General features: G+C 41.4%; 1 protein-coding gene across 11 annotated transcripts in view; it reads left to right on the top strand.

The window, feature by feature from the left end:
• Nucleotides 1-1,740: 1,740 nt before the first annotated feature.
• Nucleotides 1,741-21,761, top strand: part of atf2 (activating transcription factor 2) — a 157,130-nt gene continuing 137,109 nt past the window's right edge. For 4 of the 11 annotated variants that reach the window (XM_078228437.1, XM_078228439.1, XM_078228430.1 and 1 more), the window contains exon 1: nt 1,761-1,813. The gene's annotated coding sequence lies outside the window, so the exon portion shown is untranslated. Of the gene's footprint in view, nt 1,814-3,136; nt 3,362-3,888; nt 4,106-17,010; nt 17,043-21,761 lie in introns of those variants that run through there. The other 7 variants (XM_078228440.1, XM_078228436.1, XM_078228431.1 and 4 more) reach the window with 3 other exon arrangements.

Genomic DNA, 21,761 nt, shown 5'->3' with positions numbered 1-21,761 from the left:
ATGTCATAATTGAATGCTGCCTTGATATTACTTTCACCAGCTCTTTTATCTTTTTGGATCGAGGTTGTGATGTGGAGGAACCCAAACGAACCGTCAGAGAACAGGTTGTTCATGTTTAAGTACCACCAGGTAATATTTTCAATAATATCGTGTCACTTTGCTAATGATCAAGTGTGACCTGATGGAGCAATAATTGGTCAGCTGGATTTTTCCAGCTTTTTTTGGTCAGGACATACCTGGGCAATATTCCACATTGTTAGGCAGACGCTGGTGTTGCAGCTGTATTTGAACAGCTTGGCCAGGAAGTGGCTAGTTCTGGAGCACTTCAGTACTACTGGCAGGTTGTTGTCAGGGGCTATGTCTTTGCTACATCCAGTGCCTTCAGCCATTTCTGGATCACGTTGAGTGAGCAGAATTGGCTGAAGACTAGCATTTTTGATGTTGGGGATCTCAGAGGGCAACCGTGCTGGATCATTCACTCGGCACTTATGTTGGCAGATTGGTTGCAAATGCTCCAGCCTCACCTTTGGAATGACTTGCTGGGCTCCCCAATCTTTGAGGATGCAGATATTTGTGGAGTTGCCCTCTTTTTAGGTCAAACCAAATAAACAAACTCAGATTAAGTCAGGAGCCTCTGGTTAGTCGTTCAATGGTCCACCACCATTCATAACTGGATGTGGCAGGACTGCAGATCTTTGAACTAATCTATTGGCTGTGGGTTCACTTAGCTCTGTCACATTGCCTACTGCTGAAGTAATAGATGCTTTTCCTGCCCTGGACCACTATCTCTGAAATTGCCCATGGTTCTATCATTTACCCCTGTTATTTCTTACCTAAATGATGCTTCTTGGCACCATCATCTGAAAAACAATCAGGTTCTATATATCCGCTGATGGTACCGAGCTCTACCTCGCCGCAAGGTGTTCGCAGATTGCTTTTCTGTCATTCAGTCTTGCAGAGAGACAGAATTTTGGAATAGCAAAAGGTATCACAAATTGCAATCCCTCGACCCCAATTCTATCTCCCTTCACCCTTGTTGTTTCGGATTGAACCAGGCTCCGCAACTAGAGACCTGTGTGACCTATAAGCACCATAATAATTCTCTCCATCACTGGAAAATTGCCTGCTTCCACATCCCTCCTGCCACAAATCATCTGCTGCTGAAACCCTCGGCCATATCCTTGTCACTTGCAAAGGTGACTCTTGTAATGGCTTTCCAGCCTCCATATCCCTTCCCTGCTTAAGCTTATCCAAAGCTATGCCGCTGTTTCCTATCTGGCACAGCCAGTTACCATTAACCCACTGCTCACTGACCTCCACCAGCTCATTGACTTGCACTACTCCCCCCTCCCCGTGCTCGCTGACCCGCCCCGTGTTCCGCGCGCACTCCAGCGCAGCCTCACTGAGCCGCCCCGTGTTCCGCGCGCGCTCCAGCGCAGCCTCACTGAGCCGCCCCGTGTTCCGCGCGCGCGCTCCAGCGCAGCCTCACTGAGCCGCCCCGTGTTCCGCGCGCGCTCCAGCGCAGCCTCACTGAGCCTCCCCGTGTTCCGCGCGCGCGCTCCAGCGCAGCCTCACTGAGCCGCCCCGTGTTCCGCGCGCGCTCCAGCGCAGCCTCACTGAGCCGCCCCGTGTTCCGCGCGCTCACTAACGTACACCGACCCTCCTCGCGCTCCAACGCAGCCTCACTAAGGAGTTTCCTCTCCTCCGGCTGCGGCTCCCGCCACGTGACCCGATGACGCAGGCGCGAGGGTTCCTTGGCTGAGCTCTCGCGAGGTTTGGCCTGCCCGGCCGTCAGCAAGAACCAGCCCTTGTGGTAAGTTTGTAAACAACGTTAACGGGTAACCGGGGCGGCTCGGGCTGTGCGACATGTTGGCCGGAGCGCCGGTTATTTTTTACAGTGAGCTCTGGCAGTGGGGGGTGTGTGAGCGTCGAACGGCTTCTGGGGTAGGGTGTGTTCACAAACCTTATTTGTTAACATGGCGACGCTGGGGCTCCCGATTCCCGAGGCTGCCTTTCAGCTGCTGCAGCAGCAGCAAGAGGAGGAGGAGATTTCCTCACACTCCCCTCCTCACACTGCTCTCAGGCTCCAGACCACTGTTCATCCTGCTGTCCGGCTCCAGCCTGCTCCCTTCCTGTGGAAATGGAGTTTGCACAGATTCAAAAGCAGTCAGGTTGTGATAAGCAGAGGGTGGTGTCTCTCTGGTATTTGGTGCTGTTCCGGACACAGCTATATGATTTGGACGGTTTAAGCTATAGAAAATCCGGCTAGTATCTCCTTCTCGGGGCAACAGACTGTTAGTATCCCGGCCATCAGTATTCCTGCATTGTATGCTGAACCTGAACTATCATACATTAGGGGTGTGAGTGCAATTGATAGAATAGGTTTAACCGAAATTCACCGTGCCTTGTGGTTATCAATATTCGATATTAAATTCTGCACCTCCAAGCAAAATAATTCCTGCTATGTTATCACCAGTTTGGGATCGTGAAGAAATTAATTTTGAGAGTCCAAAGATGGTTATTTTATGTGACCTAGAAAATATAAATGCTACCTTTGTGGTTTTTAAGATTGCATAGTTTTAAAATCCAAAAAGGTCTTTTTATTACTGAGAAGCTCAGGTAAAGTCAAAGACAGCACCAAGGAAAATGGTAAATCAAAAATAAGTGATGATACCATGGTTAGCCTTTGAAATCTTCTAAATTATAGAAGTAAGTAGAGCTCTACTGTTTTGAAGAGGATGACAAAGAACATAAGGCAGTTCAACATAAGGTAGTAGTGTTTGTAGAACAGTATATTTGAAACTTAGAAGGAATAAGGAAGTTTTCTTCCTTTTTGAAGTAACACTGCACTGGGCACTGGTACCATTCTCCATCTATGAGCTTTGTAGGTTGTTAAGTAGCATTGAGGGGAAAATAAATCTTTGAAATAAAAGAGAAAAGAGGTTTCTGCAGTTTCCTTGATGTGGGGCTGCTATTCGAGGTCAGAGGAAACTGAAATTCAATAATGTCCATAGATGAACAAGGGCAATTAGTGGAGACATCAAGATAAAGATATAGTAGCAGTAAATTATACTTGCCAGATATTGGGGAAACAATACTGTTGAAGAGTCAAAAAAAATTTTTGTTGTCCCATTAGAGATCGTAACAATGAGTTATCTGTTGGACTGCAAGAGGACTGGTGATACACTCAGGAAAGTTGATGAATGTAGAATGGTATTATAAAAACCATGGATAGAGTTGGATGATGACTGCAAATCATTGATCTGAAGATGGAACCAAAAGGGAGAGACAACAGCCCTGGGGAGTGCTTGCTTTCATGGAAAAGGAGTCAGAGGATGAGTAATCAACTACAGCTCAGATGGTGATTGAGAGCAAAATAGAGAACCATAATGTGTATTTAATGGGACTTTTAACCCAGTTGAGAAGAGTGTGGTGTCAGATTTTGTCAATAGCTTTGCAGTTGATATAATTCTCAAGTCTTTCTTTCATGGTTTAAAAAAAGTACTGCATTATTGCTAAAAGTGTACATTGAGCATGCAGATAGATGATTTATCTTGATGCAACTCGGGTTGTAAGCTTAGCAGTTGACAGATGCACAACACAAATGCTAAATGTGTGCTTTGTGCACATGATTTTTAAAACATAAACCGAGAAATATATTTCAAGGAGGAGGCAAGTGCATTGTGCATTTCTTAGTGTGTAAGTGCATTTATTGGGTTGATGATTTTTTTCCTGTATGTGTGTCTCGGACCAGCAGTTCAAGGTTATTTTTCTAACAGCTTGAATGACTGACTGATTAAGAATTGAGCATACCATGTAGAACAGATATTGGGGAAACAATACTGTTGAAGAGTCAAAAAAATTTTTGTTGTCCCATTAGAGATCGTAACAATGAGTTATCTGTTGGACTGCAAGAGGACTGGTGATACACTCAGGAAAGTTGATGAATGTAGAATGGTATTATAAAAACCATGGATAGAGTTGGATGATGACTGCAAATCATTGATCTGAAGATGGAACCAAAAGGGAGAGACAACAGCCCTGGGGAGTGCTTGCTTTCATGGAAAAGGAGTCAGAGGATGAGTAATCAACTACAGCTCAGATGGTGATTGAGAGCAAAATAGAGAACCATAATGTGTATTTAATGGGCGGCACGGTAGCACAGTGGTTAGCACTGCTGCCTCACAGCGCCAGGGTCCTGGGTTCGATTCCCGGTTTGGGTCACTGTCTGTGTGGAGTTTGCACATTCTCCTCGTGTCTGCGTGGGTTTCCTCCGGGTGCTCCGGTTTCCTCCCACAGTCCAAAGATGTGCGGGTTAGGTTGATTGGCCAGGTTAAAAATGGCCCCTTAGAGTCCTGAGATGCGTAGATTAGCGGGTAAATATGTGGGGGTAGGGTCTGGGTGGGATTGTGGTCGGTGCAGACTCGATGGGCCGAATGGCCTCCTTCTGCACTGTAGGGTTTCTATGATTCTATGATTTCTAACATGTTTAACAAGGAGCAAAGAACATGATGCACCTTCCTGGCAAATTTGTTGTGATTCACTTTTATTCTATTGTGTCAATTTTAAGGCAAAATATACTTGTGAAATTTGATTCTTTGAAGAAGCCTATAGAGAGTTGTGCTTTGATTTTAGGGAGAAAAACAACTTCCAAGTTGAAGATTTGGTCTATTTTGTTCATTTGTTCAGTTGTCATTTGCAGAAGGTAGTAGTGGATCTGAGCCATATTTCTACATGAATGACATTTTAATTTCAGTGAAATTTCTGGGTTTTTTGGGGGATAATTTGATCTCGCATTGATATTCAAATGCCTGGCAGGCGAGAATTAAAATTAGTTGCTTTCCATAGTTGAAGTTTCATATGAACATAAGAAATAAGAGCAGGAGTAGTTCTCTTGGACCTTCAAATCTTTTCTGCCCTTCAATAAGTTTGTGACTGACGTACTCAACTCCACCTCGCACTACCCTCGCCTCTTTTAATTCCCTTAGTATCCAAAAGTCTATTGGTCTCTGTTTTGAATATATTTAATAATGAGTATCCACAGCTCTGAGGTGGAGAATTCCAAAGTGAAGAAATTTATCCTCCTTTCAGTCCTAAATGTCTGACTCCTCTACTGAGTGCCCTTTCATTTGTTCTTACTACTTTCTGTCTATTAACCAATCCTCAGTATGCTCAATATCCTGAGCCCCAGTTTTGTGTGACATTTTATCAAATGCTTTTTGAAAATTCCAATTGCACAACATCTATTGGTTTCCCCCATCTGTATCCTGCTAGTTGCAGCCTTGAGAAACAAGTAAATTTGTCAAATACAATTTCTCTTTCATATATCCATGTTGACTTTGCCTAATCATATTATGTTTTTATAAATGCCCTGTTACCATATCTTTAATAAATTCTAGCATTTTTCTGATTGGCTGGCTAACTGGCCTATAGTTCTCAGTCATCATGCTCTCTCCATTCTTGCATTGTCGAGATTATGTTTGCTATGTTTTAATCCAAGGAGACCATTGTCAAATCTGAGGAACCGTGGAAGGCCACATCATTGCATCCACAAACTCTGTAACTAAAACCCTAATATACGGACAATTCAGTTTAGGGGATTTTTCAACTTTTAGATGCACTAATTCCTACAGTATTATTTCATTACTAATTAATTCTTTATGTACCTCATTCTGACTTGGTCCTTGGTTCCGCACCATTTCTGGAATGTTCTTGGGTCTTCTACAATGAAGTCAGATACAAAGTGTTTGTTTAATGCCTTTGTCATTTCCCCATTCTAATTTCTCCTTCCTCTGCTTCAAAGGAAGACCACATTTATTTTGCTAATCTTTTCCTCAACTTTTATATAACTTTTTGTTTTTACATAGAATTCTATAGAATATACAGCTCATTCAGCCCAATCGGTATAAATAGATGTTTATGCTGCATTGAATCCTCCTCCCAACCTTCTAACTCTTAGCATAACCTTCAATTCTTTTCTCTCTCGTTATCTCGTGTCCTCCTTCAATGTATCTATACTATTCACCTTAAATACTGCCTGTGGTAGTGAGTGCCACATTCCTGTCACTCAGTAAAGTTTCTTCTATATTGCTACTTTGATTTCTTAGTGACTATCTTATATTGATGGCATCCAGTTTTGCACTGCACTTCACTTCAAGTGGAAGCACATTCTCCGTGTCTACTGTAAAAACTTTTCATAATTTTATAAAATCTGTTAGGTTAACCGTCTGCACTTTTTCAAGAGAAAAACAATCCAGCCTCTTCATCCTTTTCTGGTGCATATAAACTCACAGATCTAGTGTCATAATAAATCTGTTTTGCACTCTCCTCGGTGCTTCTATATCATGTTTAATGTGCGACCAGAATTGTACACTGAACTCCCAAGTATGGCTTTTTGCAGTGTGTTTTTATGTCTCTCGCTAGTTTACTCTTTTCTTTCCTCTTTATCAACTTCTTGGCTATTCTTTTGCTGAATTCTAAAATCCTCCCAACCCTCAGGCCTACTATTTTTGGCAACGTTATTAGCCTCTTTAATCTGATATTCTCTTTTAACGTCCCTTGTTAGTCTAGGTGATCACTTATCTCAGTTTTATCTCTTAAGGGAATGTATATTTGTTGTATATTTGTTGCAAATGATGGATTAATGCTACCGTCATATCTTTTAATGTAATTTTCCAATTAACTTTAGCCTACTTATTCCTTGTACCTATGTAATTTGATTTGTTCAGATTTAAGACCTGAGTTTCTGACTTAACTAAATCACTTTGAAATTCTATACAAGTTCAGTATAGTATGATCACCCTTCCCTAAAAGCTGTATTACTACAAAGTTATTAATTAACTGTTTCTCATTTGCGCAATCTTAGATCTAAAATGGTCTGTTCCCTAAATTGTTCCTTGATATATTGATCTTAAAACTTCTGTACACTCCATGAATTCATCCTCCACCCTATTACTGTAAATTTGGTATGCCCAGTCTAAATAATAGGTTAAGCTCCCCCTGATTATTGAATTAACTTTGTTACATGCACCTTTAATTTCCTGATTTGTATGTAGGAGTTAATAACATAGCGAGTGTTAGAGAAGGTGAGGCTAAAATTGCAATGTAGAACCTTGCATCTTTGGATTGTACCTGAATCATGTACAAATTGACATTGGGACATTCGCATTAGAAAATTAAATGTGTGGTTGAAAAAGTGGTGTAAGGCAGGGTTTGAGTCATGGGCATTGACACCAGTACAAGGGAAGGATGGGAGCTGTTCTCCTGAGACTGGGCACCTTTTGCACCAGTGTCCTGGTGAATCAAATAACGGGGGCAAGATTCAGGGTTTTAAACTAATGGAAGTTTTTTTTCGGGAGGGTGGGAGAGGGATGATTTCAGGAAAGGTTTAATTCTAAAGTGGTAAGAGAAATGTGAAGATTGTAGGGTATAATAGTGGTTTAGGTGAAAAATAAGCAGAGTTGGTGAGAAAGGGATGGGAAGGTTAACAAATTTAATCTGGCATTAGAGACTAGGTGACGTTTGTTCACCGACTTGGTCCATAACAATTGGATCCTCCCCCTCCTACTCCAAGCAGTTCTTCAGGCCTAAGGAACCTGGCAAAGAAAGAATATGAGAATAGAATGGTGGTTAAAAGGTAACTCAAAAAATATCCTACTGGCATGCAGGAATCTCAGTTTAACATCTCAATCGAAAAATGGCATGTGCAACAATGCAATGTTTCCATAAAGCTGAACTAAAGTCAGTCTTGGTTTTTCTTCTCATCTCTGGAGTGGAACTTGAAATCCAATCTTCTGACTCAGAGGTGAATGTGCTACCAAGTGAGCCAATAGTATGTAGGAAGAAAGAGGTGGGGATGGGCCTGGTGAGGAATTTAGATATAAGGTTAGTTTGGAGAAACTGGAGTTATTTTCCTTGGAGCAAAGCTTGCCCCACAATCGCTGTACTTCTGAATGCAGCTTGAAAACTCTGAACTGACATTCCTCAACATGCAGATATTGCAAATGTGATTGTTCTACATTGCAATGGAAACCAAGAAAATGTAACCAATTTATCTTGCTCTGAAATAAGTGCCAATTCTTGCACTTGCACATAGTGACTTTGTTGTCAAATTTGACCAGTCTGCTGTTATCCTGCCAAGACTCCTCACTAGTAAAGGTCTTATGGAAATACAGACATTTTATACAAGATACAAACACCAATGCACGGTTATCATAAATATGCTGGTGAAAGCAGCCTGCTCAGGATAATGAATTTGCATAAATTTCACAAATGAAAAACACTAATTTCTTTTAGTTATTTTATCAAATAACCATGTAATGAGCCCAACTTTGTGTCAGCTGTGGCTCACTTGGTAGCGCATTCACCTCTGAGTCAGAAGATTGGATTTCAAGTTCCACTCCAGAGATGAGAACAAAAACCTGGACTGACTTTAGTTCAGCTTTATGGAAGCATTGCATTGTTGCACACAGCATTTTTCGATTGAGGTGTTAAACTGAGACCCCCGATGGCTGTTTCAGATCTAATAAATAGATCACATGGTTATTATCATGTTTGTAGAAACTTGCTGTGAGTACATTGGCTGTTACAATTCCCACATTATGAACTTTAGAACTACTTTATACAAGCTAGGAGCATGAGACCATTCAGCCCCTTGACCCTGCTCTGCCATTTGATAAGATCGTGACTGATCTGACTGTGGCCTAATTCCACTTTCCTGACTACCCCCTATGTCCTTTGATTCCGTTGTTAATCAAGAATTTACCTAACTTAGCCTTAAAAACATTCAATTACCCTGCCTTCACTGTTTTCTGGGGAAGTGAATTCCCCAGAAATCATCCTCATCAGTGTCCCCTAGCTCTAGCTCCTCACATAAGGAGAAACATTCTCTTCCTGTAAAGTCCGCTCAGGAGCTTGTATATTTCAGTAAGATTGATTGCCTGTAAAAGTGCTTTGAGACATACTGAGGTCGCAAAAGGCACTATGGCAATAAAGACCCTCTAATTTTTCTTTGTTGTGCACAATCTATTTATTTAAGCATGGTAACTTAAAAAGGCTGACTTGTGCTCATCCCACGCAGGAATTTTTGGATGGACATACAGCTCTGTAGCTTGGAAGGGTCATTGAATGCAAGGCTCTTTTTTCTTTACTGCAATCCAAAATTCGGGTGTGGAAGTGCAAGTTCTATTGTCAAACCATGGTCCAAACCACTGTTCCCTTCTGTTTTCAATGAATAGTTGGCAATTATGAGATTAGTTGTTTGGTGACGAAGTATTATGTTAATATCTCTGGACTCAAATATGAAGATAGCAGTGACATTAACAGAGACGTTAACAGATGGACTGGTATTTATGGTTTTCATTGTTTATCCAATGAATCGTTAAGCTGCGCATATCAAGGATTTTCCAGTTAAGTCCTGAGATTTGCTGAATTAGCTGGTATAATGATGAGAAAGATTACAACTAGAATTGTTGTCTATCAAAGCTCAAAACAAAATAATGGCCACCTGGATTAAATAACTGAGGCCATTAAACTGCTATCCTTTCTCATAGGCAACCCATCAAGATCAGGGAGGACTTGCTTCTGGTTTGGTGGGTTCTGAAATGCCTGATGAGTCTAAAATGTGACCTGTATACTGCCATGTGTGGGGCAGGTGGTGTTTGAAGGTTGGGTGTTTGGAGGTTTGTGCGCTCCCTCCCATGTCTCAACTTTCCTCTGCACATTCCCAACAGTGACTCTTGATGTGTTCAGCACCTTCCTGAATGAGTCTTCTCCATTTTGGCTGATCCCATGCCAGGGTCTCCCATGAGTTCACAGGTATGTTTTCACTCTTCAGGGATACTTTGAAGACATCCCGAAAACTGTCTTCTTGGAACTCTCCTGCTGTGGCTGAGTTCCAAGTGGAGGAATTGCTTCTCGTCTTCAGGCATACGAATGACGTGCCATGCACAACAGAGCTGGTTTTGAGTGATTACCGTCTCAATGCTGGGTAGGTTGACTTGGGAGAAGATGCTGCTTTTGGACTGCCTTTCTTGTCATGGATTTGATGGTTGTTGTGAAGGCACCACTGATGGTACTTCTCCAATGCTTTGTGATGCATACTGTAGGTTGTCCAAGTCTCTGAAATATATAGGAGTGCAGAATCACTGCTCTCCAAGAAACCATTATCTTACTCTTGGGGTTGAGATAGTGGGCCAGGATTTTATGGCCCCTCCTGCCTGACTGGATATTATGATACTGCTGAACTGAAAGAAGATTTAACTTCTGCTGCATCCACTGGGAGGAGAGCTGCTACAACGGGGCTGTAAAAGCCTGGTCTTGGTCTTCAGATAGATTTTTCCTCAGTCAACCAAAGGCTGAGTTGGTACATTGGAGGCAATGATGATGGATTTTGTTGTCTGTTTGCCTTCATTGGGAGGAGGCTCTGAGGAGATGGAAAATAGTCCACATTTTCCAAAATCTTGCTGTAGATCTTAGTCGATGGGAGGAAATGTTTTTCTGTGGAAACTGGTTGGATGATGATCTAGTGGAAGGCCCATTTTCTCATATACTTTGGAGAAGGAGTTAATAATGACCTGAGTTCAATTTGAGTGAGAACACACACAAGCATTATCTGCATACATAAGCTCTACTACTGAGGTTGGAGTGGTTTTGGATTTGTATTGAAGGTGGTGTAAGTTGAACAGTTTCCGGTCTGAACAGTAGATTATCTCCATGCCCTCTGGGTAATTTGCAGGAGGTGAGGTGTAGAATTGCAGTGCGCAAAATGAGAAGAGACTTTGTGCATTGATACAGCTTTTTTTGACCTCAGTTTTCACTGAGATAGGGTTTGTGGTGGTTCCATAAATGAGGATCACAGCTTTCATATCATCATGGAGTAGGCAGTGAATGGTGACAAATTTCTGAGGGCAGCCAAATTTGAGGAGAATACTCCAAAAGCATTCATGATTTATAGAGTCACCAAAAGGCCGTGTACTGTAGTTGGTGTTTTTCCTTGCATTTTTCTTGAATTTGCTGTGTAGTGAAGATCATATCTGTGTTGTTTCTCAATGGGTGAAAACTGCACTGTGACTCTGGAAAGAGTTACTCAGCCACTGGGGAAAGGCGATTAAGGATAATCCTTGCATTGATATTCACTGCGGTCGACAGCAGGGAGACTCCTCTGTTGTTCAGACTTTCTCCCTTCTTCAATATAGTCACAATCACAATATCCCCGAGATCCTGTGACATTTGCTCTACTTCCCAGATGAGGGATATGAGAATGTGCAGCTGTGCTTGGAGTGCATCTTTGCCATATTTCAGAATTGTAGCAGCGATTCCATCTGCTTCAGGGGCTTTGTTTTTCAAGTGTTGAATAGCTTTTTCCACATTATGGGGAGGTGATGGCAGAGTAGTATTATCGCGAGAATCCAGAAACTCAGTTAATGTTCTGGGAACCCAGGTTCGATTCCTGCTGTGGCAGATGGTGGAATTTGAATTCGATAAAAAATATGTGGAATTCAGAATCTACTGATGACCATGAAACCATTGTCAATTGTCGGAAAAAGCCATCTTGTTCACTGTCTTTTAAGGAAGGAAATCTGCCTTCCTTACCTGGTCTAGCCTACATGTGACTCCAGAGCCACGGCAATGTGGTTGACTCTCAACTGGCTGCCAAGGGTGAGTAGGGATGGGCAATAAATGCTGGCCAGCTAGCGATGCCCATGTCCCACAAATGAATAATAATAAAAAAATACACTTAACTTTAATTAACATGGTTTGTTATAGTTACACCTAATGATTGGTGGGTAATTTGCATGGAGTCATATAACCCAGAAAATGACCTAATCTTACTTAGGGATTTAGTTTCCTTGGTATCTTTGGGCCAGGTAGAGCAAAGATCCACAAGGACTTTCCTCTACTAACAATTATATTTCAGATAAATTCACTGCATTCACTCCTTTTTGTTGTTTGCTTTTCCCAAAAAATGTAGGAGTGGGTCTTAGTGAGAACATGATCAGATTTCTCTACTGCCTCTCGAGTCAAATAGTCTGCCAATTCTCACTTTCCACTCACATAGGGAACCATCGCTGAGGTGAACTACAAGAGTGCTTTTGGAAGCTGTGGTGCCATAGAGGAAAGGTTAAAATTAGCACAAAGGAAAAAAATCTTCCTTAGTTCACAGTAGCATATTTTTACTTGCCACAGTACCACATGAAATCCTGGGCTGAAAGTAACGCAATCACCATATCATACAAAACTTAGTTGTTTTTGTGAAGATTTTATGTTTATAAATTTTCTCGATCAAACCTTTTAGATTTTTTAAACCCTCTCAAAAACATTTAAAGTTGATAAGACATGTAGATGTATTTAAAACCCAGAAACTACCCCTTCCTAGTTGAGAAGTTACTAATAATCCTTGATATAGAAAGAGAAAGACAATATCAAATAAATGTTATCTTTAAAAAGGGTGAATATTTCCAAAATAAACATGAATAAACTTCAGTGAAGTTGGTGTTCTAGTCTAATTTGTGGTCTTAAACATCAGATGTATGCTGACTTCGGACAGAATTCTTGAAACAGATTCTTCTAGAAGCATCTGCCTTCTGACGGTCAGGGTTGATTTCGTGGAAGTATCAACTGTGACCAAATGCTTGGTTTTGGCTTCAAAAATAAAAGTGTCCATAATTTTAAAAATGTAATTTATTATGATCATAGAACATAGAACATAGAACATAGAACATTACAGCGCAGAACAGGCCCTTCGGCCCACGATGTTGCACCGACCAGTTAAAAAAAAACTGTGACCCTCCAACCTAAACCAATTTCTTTTCGTCCATGAACCTATCTACGGATCTCTTAAACGCCCCCAAACTAGGCGCATTTACTACTGATGCTGGCAGGGCATTCCAATCCCTCACCACCCTCTGGGTAAAGAACCTACCCCTGACATCGGTTCTATAACTACCCCCCCTCAATTTAAAGCCATGCCCCCTCGTGCTGGATTTCTCCATCAGAGGAAAAAGGCTATCACTATCCACCCTATCTAAACCTCTAATCATCTTATATGTTTCAATAAGATCCCCTCTTAGCCGCCGCCTTTCCAGCGAAAACAATCCCAAATCCCTCAGCCTCTCCTCATAGGATCTCCCCTCCATACCAGGCAACATCCTGGTAAACCTCCTCTGCACCCTCTCCAAAGCCTCCACATCCTTCCTGTAATGTGGGGACCAGAACTGCACACAGTACTCCAAGTGCGGCCGCACCAGAGTTGTGTACAGTTGCAACATAACGCCACGACTCCTAAATTCAATCCCCCTACCAATAAACGCCAAGACACCATATGCCTTCTTAACAACCTTATCTACTTGATTCCCAACTTTCAGGGATCTATGCACACATACACCTAGATCCCTCTGCTCCTCCACACTATTCAAAGTCCTCCCGTTAGCCCTATACTCAACACATCTGTTATTCCTACCAAAGTGAATTACCTCACACTTCTCCGCATTAAACTCCATCCGCCACCTCTCGGCCCAACTTTGCAACCTGTCTAAGTCTTCCTGCAAACTACGACACCCTTCCTCACTGTCTACCACACCACCGACTTTGGTGTCATCAGCAAATTTGCTAATCCACCCAACTATACCCTCATCCAGATCAGTAAAGGATGAATTAACTAAATTTGAATCTACACGTTTCTTCTCTCTGCAAATGAGAAGGGTGTGCAATGATGGAAATCGTCATCATGCTTGGGGAGAATTTTTTTTATTTGCCATGAACCTGAAGTTTGGAATTCATCTTTTCAAGAGCCAACTTTTGTGGTTTATCAACTAGGACTCAAAAATCAAGGTGTGTGTGTGTGTGTCCTCCTCAACATGATCAGCACTTCTTTTGACCTTGTACTATAATAACCTCCTTGCTGCCCCTTCTCCATATACACCCACTCTGTAATGTCCTCTGGTTAGTCCAGCTTTCCGTGCCACAGCAAAAGAGATATTAGATGCATGAATGTGGACTTTAAGCAAAGATGCTGAGAAAGCTTGGCCTGAAAAGAAATGTTAGGAAAAGGAAAACATGACGGAAGGATGATTGAGAGATAGAGAGGGAGTAAACGGATTAGTTTCAGCTGGAGTTCCTGTCCTTGGGACAGAGCTTTATAACAAGTTGCTATGATCTTAAAGGGGGCAGGCTAGCAGAATATACAATACAAATCATGCTACTTTTTCTTAAAAATAGTGTCGGATACTTATAAACAAAACCTTTTGGAATAAAGAAAAGACTTGAATCCAGCAAATGCATCACCTGTCAAAATGTTACACTTGCACTGAAAGAGCACTTTGTCATTTTTGCTGAAATTTGTTCATACAACTGTAAGATCATAACTGAACAGGTAGGGAACTTAGAATTAAATAAAGATGAAATGAGTTGAAACATTTTATTTGATAGCTCTACAGTCAGTAAAATTTCTGTTATTTGGCACTCTACCAACCAGAATATTCTCTCAATTGGAATTCTGGGGTCTGGTCTGTTTTTTGACTCAATGTCTCTTGTCGCTCAGAAACTGGCACAACACAAGTGTCATTCTCACACAACTGCTAATCATTGTCAAACTCACCGGTATTTGTTATTGGCGGCCTGCCCTGCGATGTTTTACCAGATTTGCATGCTCTTGTACTTCTAGTAAGATCTGAACACCCGCCTCACCGTGTGATCACCCTGGAGCTTGATTGGATGAAAACGTGGAACTCGTTACACCTTAGTAAACTAACATTATATGTTATACTGGAGCTGAAGCCAAAGGCAAATTTCCACTTTTGTGTGGACAATAAAGTTCCATCCTATTCTATATTTTATACAGCGCGTCCCATTCCTGGAGCATGCTGGATAAGAGAGGTTTTGCTGTGGTAGGGAAAAGAGATGTCAATGAAATCACTGAAATGCTTTTGTTTGCCATTCAGCTTTGTCACTGTGAGGACAATATTAAAAATAAGGGTTAGGAATTTCCTCAGGCCACTAAGTTCAGCAGAAACCCCAGACAGACATACAAACAAGGGTTTTGCACTGAAGTTACTCTGGCTGATTGGGAGAGCCTCAAAAGCAATTTCCAAGATTTCTGACAAGTGTGCAAGAAAAATGAAGAATCATAGTTACTTTTAATGTTTGAACACTCTCCAACAATGATTTGATTTATTATTGTCACATGTATTAGCATCGTGAAAAGTATTGTTTCTTGCGCTCTATACAGACAATACATACCATTTATAGAGAAGGAAACGAGAGAGTGCAGAATGTAATGTTACAGTCATAGCTAGGATGTAGAGAAAGATCAACTTAATGCAAGGTAGGTCCATTCAAAAGTCTGATGGCAGCAGGGAAGCTGTTCTTGAGACGGTTGGTACATGACAGACTTTTGTACCTTTTTCCCTGATGGAAAAAGGTGGAAGAGAGAATGTCTGGGGTACGTGGCGTCCTTAATTATACTGGCTGCTTTTCCAAGGCAGCGGGAAGTGTAGACAGAGTCAATGGATAGGAGGCTGGTTTGCGTGATGGATTGGACTTCATTCATGACCCTTTGTAGTTTCATGCGGTCTTGGATAGAGCAGGAGCCATACCCAAGCTGTGATACAACCAGAAAGAATGCTTTCTATGGTGCGCCTGTAAAAGTTGGTGAGAGACGTAGCTGACATGCCAAATTTCCTTAGTCTTCTGATAAAGTAGAGGCATTGGGGGCCTTTCTTAACTATAGTGTCGGCATGGGATGGACCAGGCCAGGTTGCTGGTTATCTGGATGCCTACAAACTTGAAGCTCTTGACCCTTTCTACTTCGTCCCCATTGATATAGACAGGGGCATTTTCTCCTCTACGTTTCCTGAAGTCGATGACAATCTCCTTCGTTTTGTTGACATTGAGGGAGAGATTATTGTTGCTGCACCAGTTCACCAGATTCTCTATCTCATTCCTGTACTCTGTCTCATCATTGTTTGAGATCCGACCCACTACAGTGGTGTTGTCAGCAAACTTGAAAATCGAGTTGGAGGGGAATTTGGCCACACTGTTATAGGTGTACAAGGAGTATAGTGGGGGGCTGAGGACACAGCCTTATGGGGCACCGGTGTTGAGGATGATCGTGGAGGAGGTGTTGTTACCCATCCTTACTGATTGTGGTCTGAGAGTTAGGAAGTTCAGGATCCAGTCGCAGAGGGAAGAACTGAGACCCAGGTCACTGAGTTTGGAGATGAGTTTCGTAGGAATAATGGTGTTGAAGGCTGAGCTGTTGTCGATAAATAGGAGTCTGACATATGTGTCTTTGTTATCTAGGTATTCTAGGGTTGAGTGCAGGGCCAGGGAGATGGCGTCCGCTGTGGACCTGTTGCAGCGGAAGGTTAACTGTAGTGGATCCAAGCATTCTGGGAGGCTGGAATTGATTCATGCCATGACTAACCTTTTGAAGCACTTCATAATGATGGATGTTTCGTCTAAAAGCTATTTGTAGTGGTGTATATTTGGTCCAGCACGATCTTCATGTCCGCATGAGATGGGATGTAAACTGCCATCGGGATAATAGAGGTGAACTCCTGCAGAAGATAGTAGGAGTGGCATTTTAGCGTCGGGTATTCTAGGTCGGGTAGGCTAGGGGAGCAGAAACGTGCCAGTGTTGCTATGTCTAGGCTCCACGAGGTGTTGATTAGGAAGCAGACCCCACCTCCCCTCGCCTTGCCTGAGGCCGCTGTACGGTCCATTTGATGGATTGAGAAGCCCTCTGGTTGTAGGGCACTGTCCAGTGAAGCTGGAGTGAGCCACGTCTCCATGAAACAGAGCACACATTTCCTTTAGGAAACATGTTTAATGTTTTCTTTAGGCACTTGGGATTTAAGTTCTGCCCTTTCTTTGTTAGTACACTACACCAGGAGAATGCGCCCATGTGTTTTCGCCAAGCACTGCTAAAACTCCCAGGATGTAGAAAGCTTCAGCTTTCTTTTGCCATAGAAGAATTGTATAACTCACTAAAAATATTTTTCTTAATTGACAGGGAACCTAATTGTAAGTGGGAACCTGAATAGGTTAGTAAAATTTTAACATTATACATTAAGGCACTGACAGAATTACCAGCATTAAGTTGGGTGACTTTTAAAACAAGCTTAAGCTAACAGAATAATTTACACACGTGAATGCAGTAAGAGATTTAAACAAGTGATGATTTTAAGATATATACTGATGTTTTGGATATTAAGCTATATTGTTCATTTTAGCTAACAGCAATTTGTTGCAAAGCATCATGATAAAAAGGCATTAGGGTAAGTCGTATTCCAAGAGAATATTTAGGCTTTGGGGATATGCAAAATTTATCAGTAAAAGTTCGAACGGAGAGAACATCTAGGACACATCTCATTTCATGAATAGAGTTTATTCACGACCTAGACAAGGTGGACATATGCCCAGATGTGGAGTTATGTGTTAATTTGACTTGGCAGTGACCTTTAAGGGAACCTTTAAGAATGTTTATTTGAACTCTGGGCTGAGCATCTTAGGCTACTAGGCAACTGGGGAGTAGGGTCAGCCAAGGCGGGAGTTAGCTTCCGGATTTCATGGACGAATAAAGTATGCCGAGGAATGGAATGCGATTGGCTATTTGTCAGGTATTATTGTTGATTTGTGTATCCTGAAGATGATTGATTTTAAAGCTAATGAAAGGTGGGAATTATTGATAGATCTATAATTGATCTGTTTTGGATTGTATATGTTAGGTTTCATTGGAGAGGTTTGGCAGCTCTGTCTCGGAGCTGTTCTGATCTTTTGTTGGCCTCCTGGAGCTGCTGGTTAAATAAAGTTACATCTTCAATACAGAGACACTGACTTCATGAGTCTAGTATTGTCTGACAGTTAGGCAGTACTGGTCGCCTTGGATATCTCACCAACACTAATATTTACAGTTAATAAGTCTTGCCTCCTTCCACTTTCTAGGTCTGGCTGTAACAGAGTTCTGTGGTGAATTTAGCTAGGTAAATTGTAATAAAAACAAAATTGTAACTCTTACACACTGCACACACCCTCCCTGCCGTACATTTATACAGATGGTAGAATACTAGGATAAATTTAAACATTTTTACAAATAGTGGAAAAAATAAGCAATCAAAGAAATAGACAGTTAACTGTCGCCTTGATTCCATGTTGTGGCCATTTTGTTCATTTGTGTTCCTAGGTGAAGCTGTACGGGGCAGATTTCCATGTTTTATCCCTAAAAGATCTTGGTTTGCAGTAGATTTATTTTCATTGCATGGTTATTTCTGTGCGTAATACTTCCAAGAGAGCGAGAAACATGGCTCTTGCAGTCTTTCAATATATCCTTCTGATCTCTGCTTTGACTGGGTGAAAAAAACAGTTCTTTTAGAAGTCTTACTGGTTTCATATTTTGAGAAATTTGATTAACATGTTTTCTGTTGTTATAATGTATTAATAATTTTGATGTTTCATTTCAGAAACATTTGAAAAATAGTGTAAAAGTTAACAGGAGATGGTGGAGATTCCCTGGTGGAATGCTGGTGGATGGGGAAGGAAGTTTGTTCCTTTTCATCCCATTTTAGGTGGAATGTTGGTTGTACATTCAAAGATTGTATAGGTCTCTTAATTGGCCCCGCATTTCCTTTTACTGTTTATATACCATCTGAAGACTTTTGGATCCCCTGTTATGTTAGCTGCCATTCTCTTCTTGCTTTCTGCTTTGTCCCCATACTCCTTGATACTATTAAAAACAAAACAAAAAATCATATCTCTTTTTTGAATACATTCAGTGACTTGGCCTCCATAGCCTTATGTGGTAGAGAATTCCATAGGTTCACTACCCTTTGATTGAAGAAATCTTTCCTCATCTAAGTCCTAAAGGGTCCACCCCCTTACCTGAGACTTTGTCCCCTGGTTCTAGATTTCCCATGATGTGGAGATGCCGGCGTTGGACTGGGGTAAACACAGTAAGAAGTTTAACAACACTAGGTTAAAGTCCAACAGGTTTATTTGGTAGCAAAAGCAACCGGGATATTGGGTTCATGTCACACTATTTGTAATCCCCGCAGCTTGCCTGAACCTGCAGAGTCTCACTGGCTGTCCTGTCTGGAGACAATACACATCTCTTTAGCCTGTCTTGATGCTCTCTCCACTCACATTGTTTGTATCTTAAAGACTTGATTAGCTGTAAGTATTCACATTCCAACCATTATTCATGTACATTGAGTTTGTGTCTTTATATGCCCTGTTTGTGAACAGAATTCCCACTCACCTGAAGAAGGGGCTTAAGGCTCCGAAAGCTTGTGTGGCCTTTGCTACCAAATAAACCTGTTGAACTTTAACCTGGTGTTGTTAAACTTCTTTCTAGATTTCCCAACCAGGGAAAATATTCTCCCTGCATCCAGTTTGTTCAGCTCTGTTAGAAATTTATACACATCAATCAGATCTCCTCTCATCCTGCTAAATGCTAGTGAATACAAGCCCAGTCAAACCAATCTCTCCTCAAAGGACAGTCCTGCCAAACCCGGTATCAGCTAGTGAACTTCCACTGCACTCCCCTCGTGTTAAGTATATCCTTATGTAGGGAGACCAAAAGTTTGTGGTATCCCAGGTGTGGTCTCACCGAAGCTCTAAGTGCAGCAAGAGTCTCTATTTCTGAACTCAAATCCTCTTGCAGTGAAGGCCAATATACCATTTACCTTCCTAATTGCTTGCTGCACCTGCCTCTCCACTTTGACTGGTGTACAAGGACATCCAGACCCTTTGTGCACCCACACTTCCCAATATATAAGCATTTAGATAATACCCTTCTGTTTCCTCATACCAAAGTGTACAACTTCACATTTAGTTGTGTTGTATTGCCAGGTGTTTGTCCACTCATTCAACTTGTCCAAATCACATTGAAGCCTCTTTGCATCCTCACAACTCAAATTCTGCCAGTTTTGTGCTATCAGCAAACTTGAAAATGGTACGTTTAGTTCCCTCATATAGGTAATTTATATATATCATGAACAGCTGGGGCCCCAAGCACCGATTTCAGTGATACCTCACTCGTCACTGCCTGCCACTCGGAAAAAGACCCTTCATTCTCACTGTTTCATGTCTGTCAACTAATTCTCGATCCATGCCAATACATTATCTCCATCCCATGTGCTTTAATTTTATTCATTAATTTTTTGAGGGATCTTATCAAAAGCCTTCTGATAGGGACCAGATCAAAAACTCCAATATATTCTGACTCCAATCAATGATATATTATGAAGTTAAATAAGACCACGGCTATTTTTGGTTTTGGCATTAGCGTGAAGATAAGGTGTTTCACGCCAAGTGTGATTCTTTTGACCCACTATGAAGCTTTTATTAAAACAAACTTTATTTAACAATACAGTTTAACTATAACAAAAAGTATTTTAACAATTGAAATACCTAAGCATGACAAGATACAATTCTTAATTGCTAGCCTATTAGTTCCAATTTAAGCAACATTCCTCAGACTTGCACTCCTCTTCAAAATCAGTTAATAAAACAGTACATGATTACGTGGTACGCGAGCTACTAGTCCTCCTCCCTCTAGAACCCCTCTGGAAAGAGATACCTATGTTTTTTTAAAACAGGTCCCAGACTTCAGTCTCCAGAGAGAGAGAGAGAGTGAAAGAACTGCTGCTCCTTGCAAATCCAAACAGAAACTGCCTGCTTTTCCCCTTTATGCCTAGCTCCCCCCATTAGCACATGACACACTTGTCAATCAACCTAATTAAACCCCACTCTGAAACCCCAACAAATATACAGAATTGCATTAGCTCAGATTAAAACAAACCTCAATAACTAGGATCAATTATACTTCTACATCCTCAGAATGTAGACTGCCTGGAGCAGATAAATCGGCTCAGAGCTGAAGTTTAAACCGTTCCATTCACAAGAAACATGATACAAGTACATTTCTTAAAGGCAGTGTTGTCACACTTCTGAAAGTCCAAATACACATCCATTGGTTCTCCCTTATCTATACTGGTTACATCCTCAAAAAAACTCTAGATTTGTTGAGCATGATTTGACTTTCATAAACCCATGCTGGCTTTGTCTAATCCAGTTAATGCTTTCCAAATATTCTGTTATCATGTCTCTTATAATAGACTCAAACAGCTTCCCCATTACTGATGTCATGCTAACTGATCTGTAATTCTGTAGGAAGCTACACGTGTGGATGCATAGAATCTGGTAAATAAGGTTGGTGAGCTATGGGCACAGATGGCCAAGTGGGAATATAATGTTGTGGCAATAATGGTGACTTTGCTCAAAAGGAAGGCAGGGCATTAAATATTGAAGGATATGAGGTGTTCAGGAAAGAAAGGATGTGGCAAGAATGGTGACTTGGCTCAAGGAGAAAGGGTAGGGCAACATTGATTAAGAACATTACAGTACTCGAGAGAGAGGATGTCCTCAAGACATCAAGGACAAGATCTATTATAAAGCGCTCACTTTACTTTTTTTCCTATTTTAAATATTTGTAGCAATTCTATATTTCTAAATGTCTCTCATACTCTAATTTTTCCCTGTTAATCTTTCGGTTATTCTTTGCATTCTAGCTAATCTTCTGACCTACCATTCATCTTTGCAGAATTACACACTTTTTTCAAATTGATAGAATCCCTACAGTGCAGAAGGAGGCCATTTGGCTCATTGAGCCTGCATTGACAACAAACCCACCCATCCATAGTTAGCCATGCATGGATGGCTAACCTGCTAATATCTCTTGGTTCCTACACCCCTCCCAGTTAAAC

This window comes from Mustelus asterias, chromosome 14 (assembly GCF_964213995.1).
Source record: "Mustelus asterias chromosome 14, sMusAst1.hap1.1, whole genome shotgun sequence".
Lineage (NCBI taxonomy): Eukaryota > Metazoa > Chordata > Chondrichthyes > Carcharhiniformes > Triakidae > Mustelus > Mustelus asterias.
This window is presented reverse-complemented; position numbering and strand designations above follow the sequence as displayed.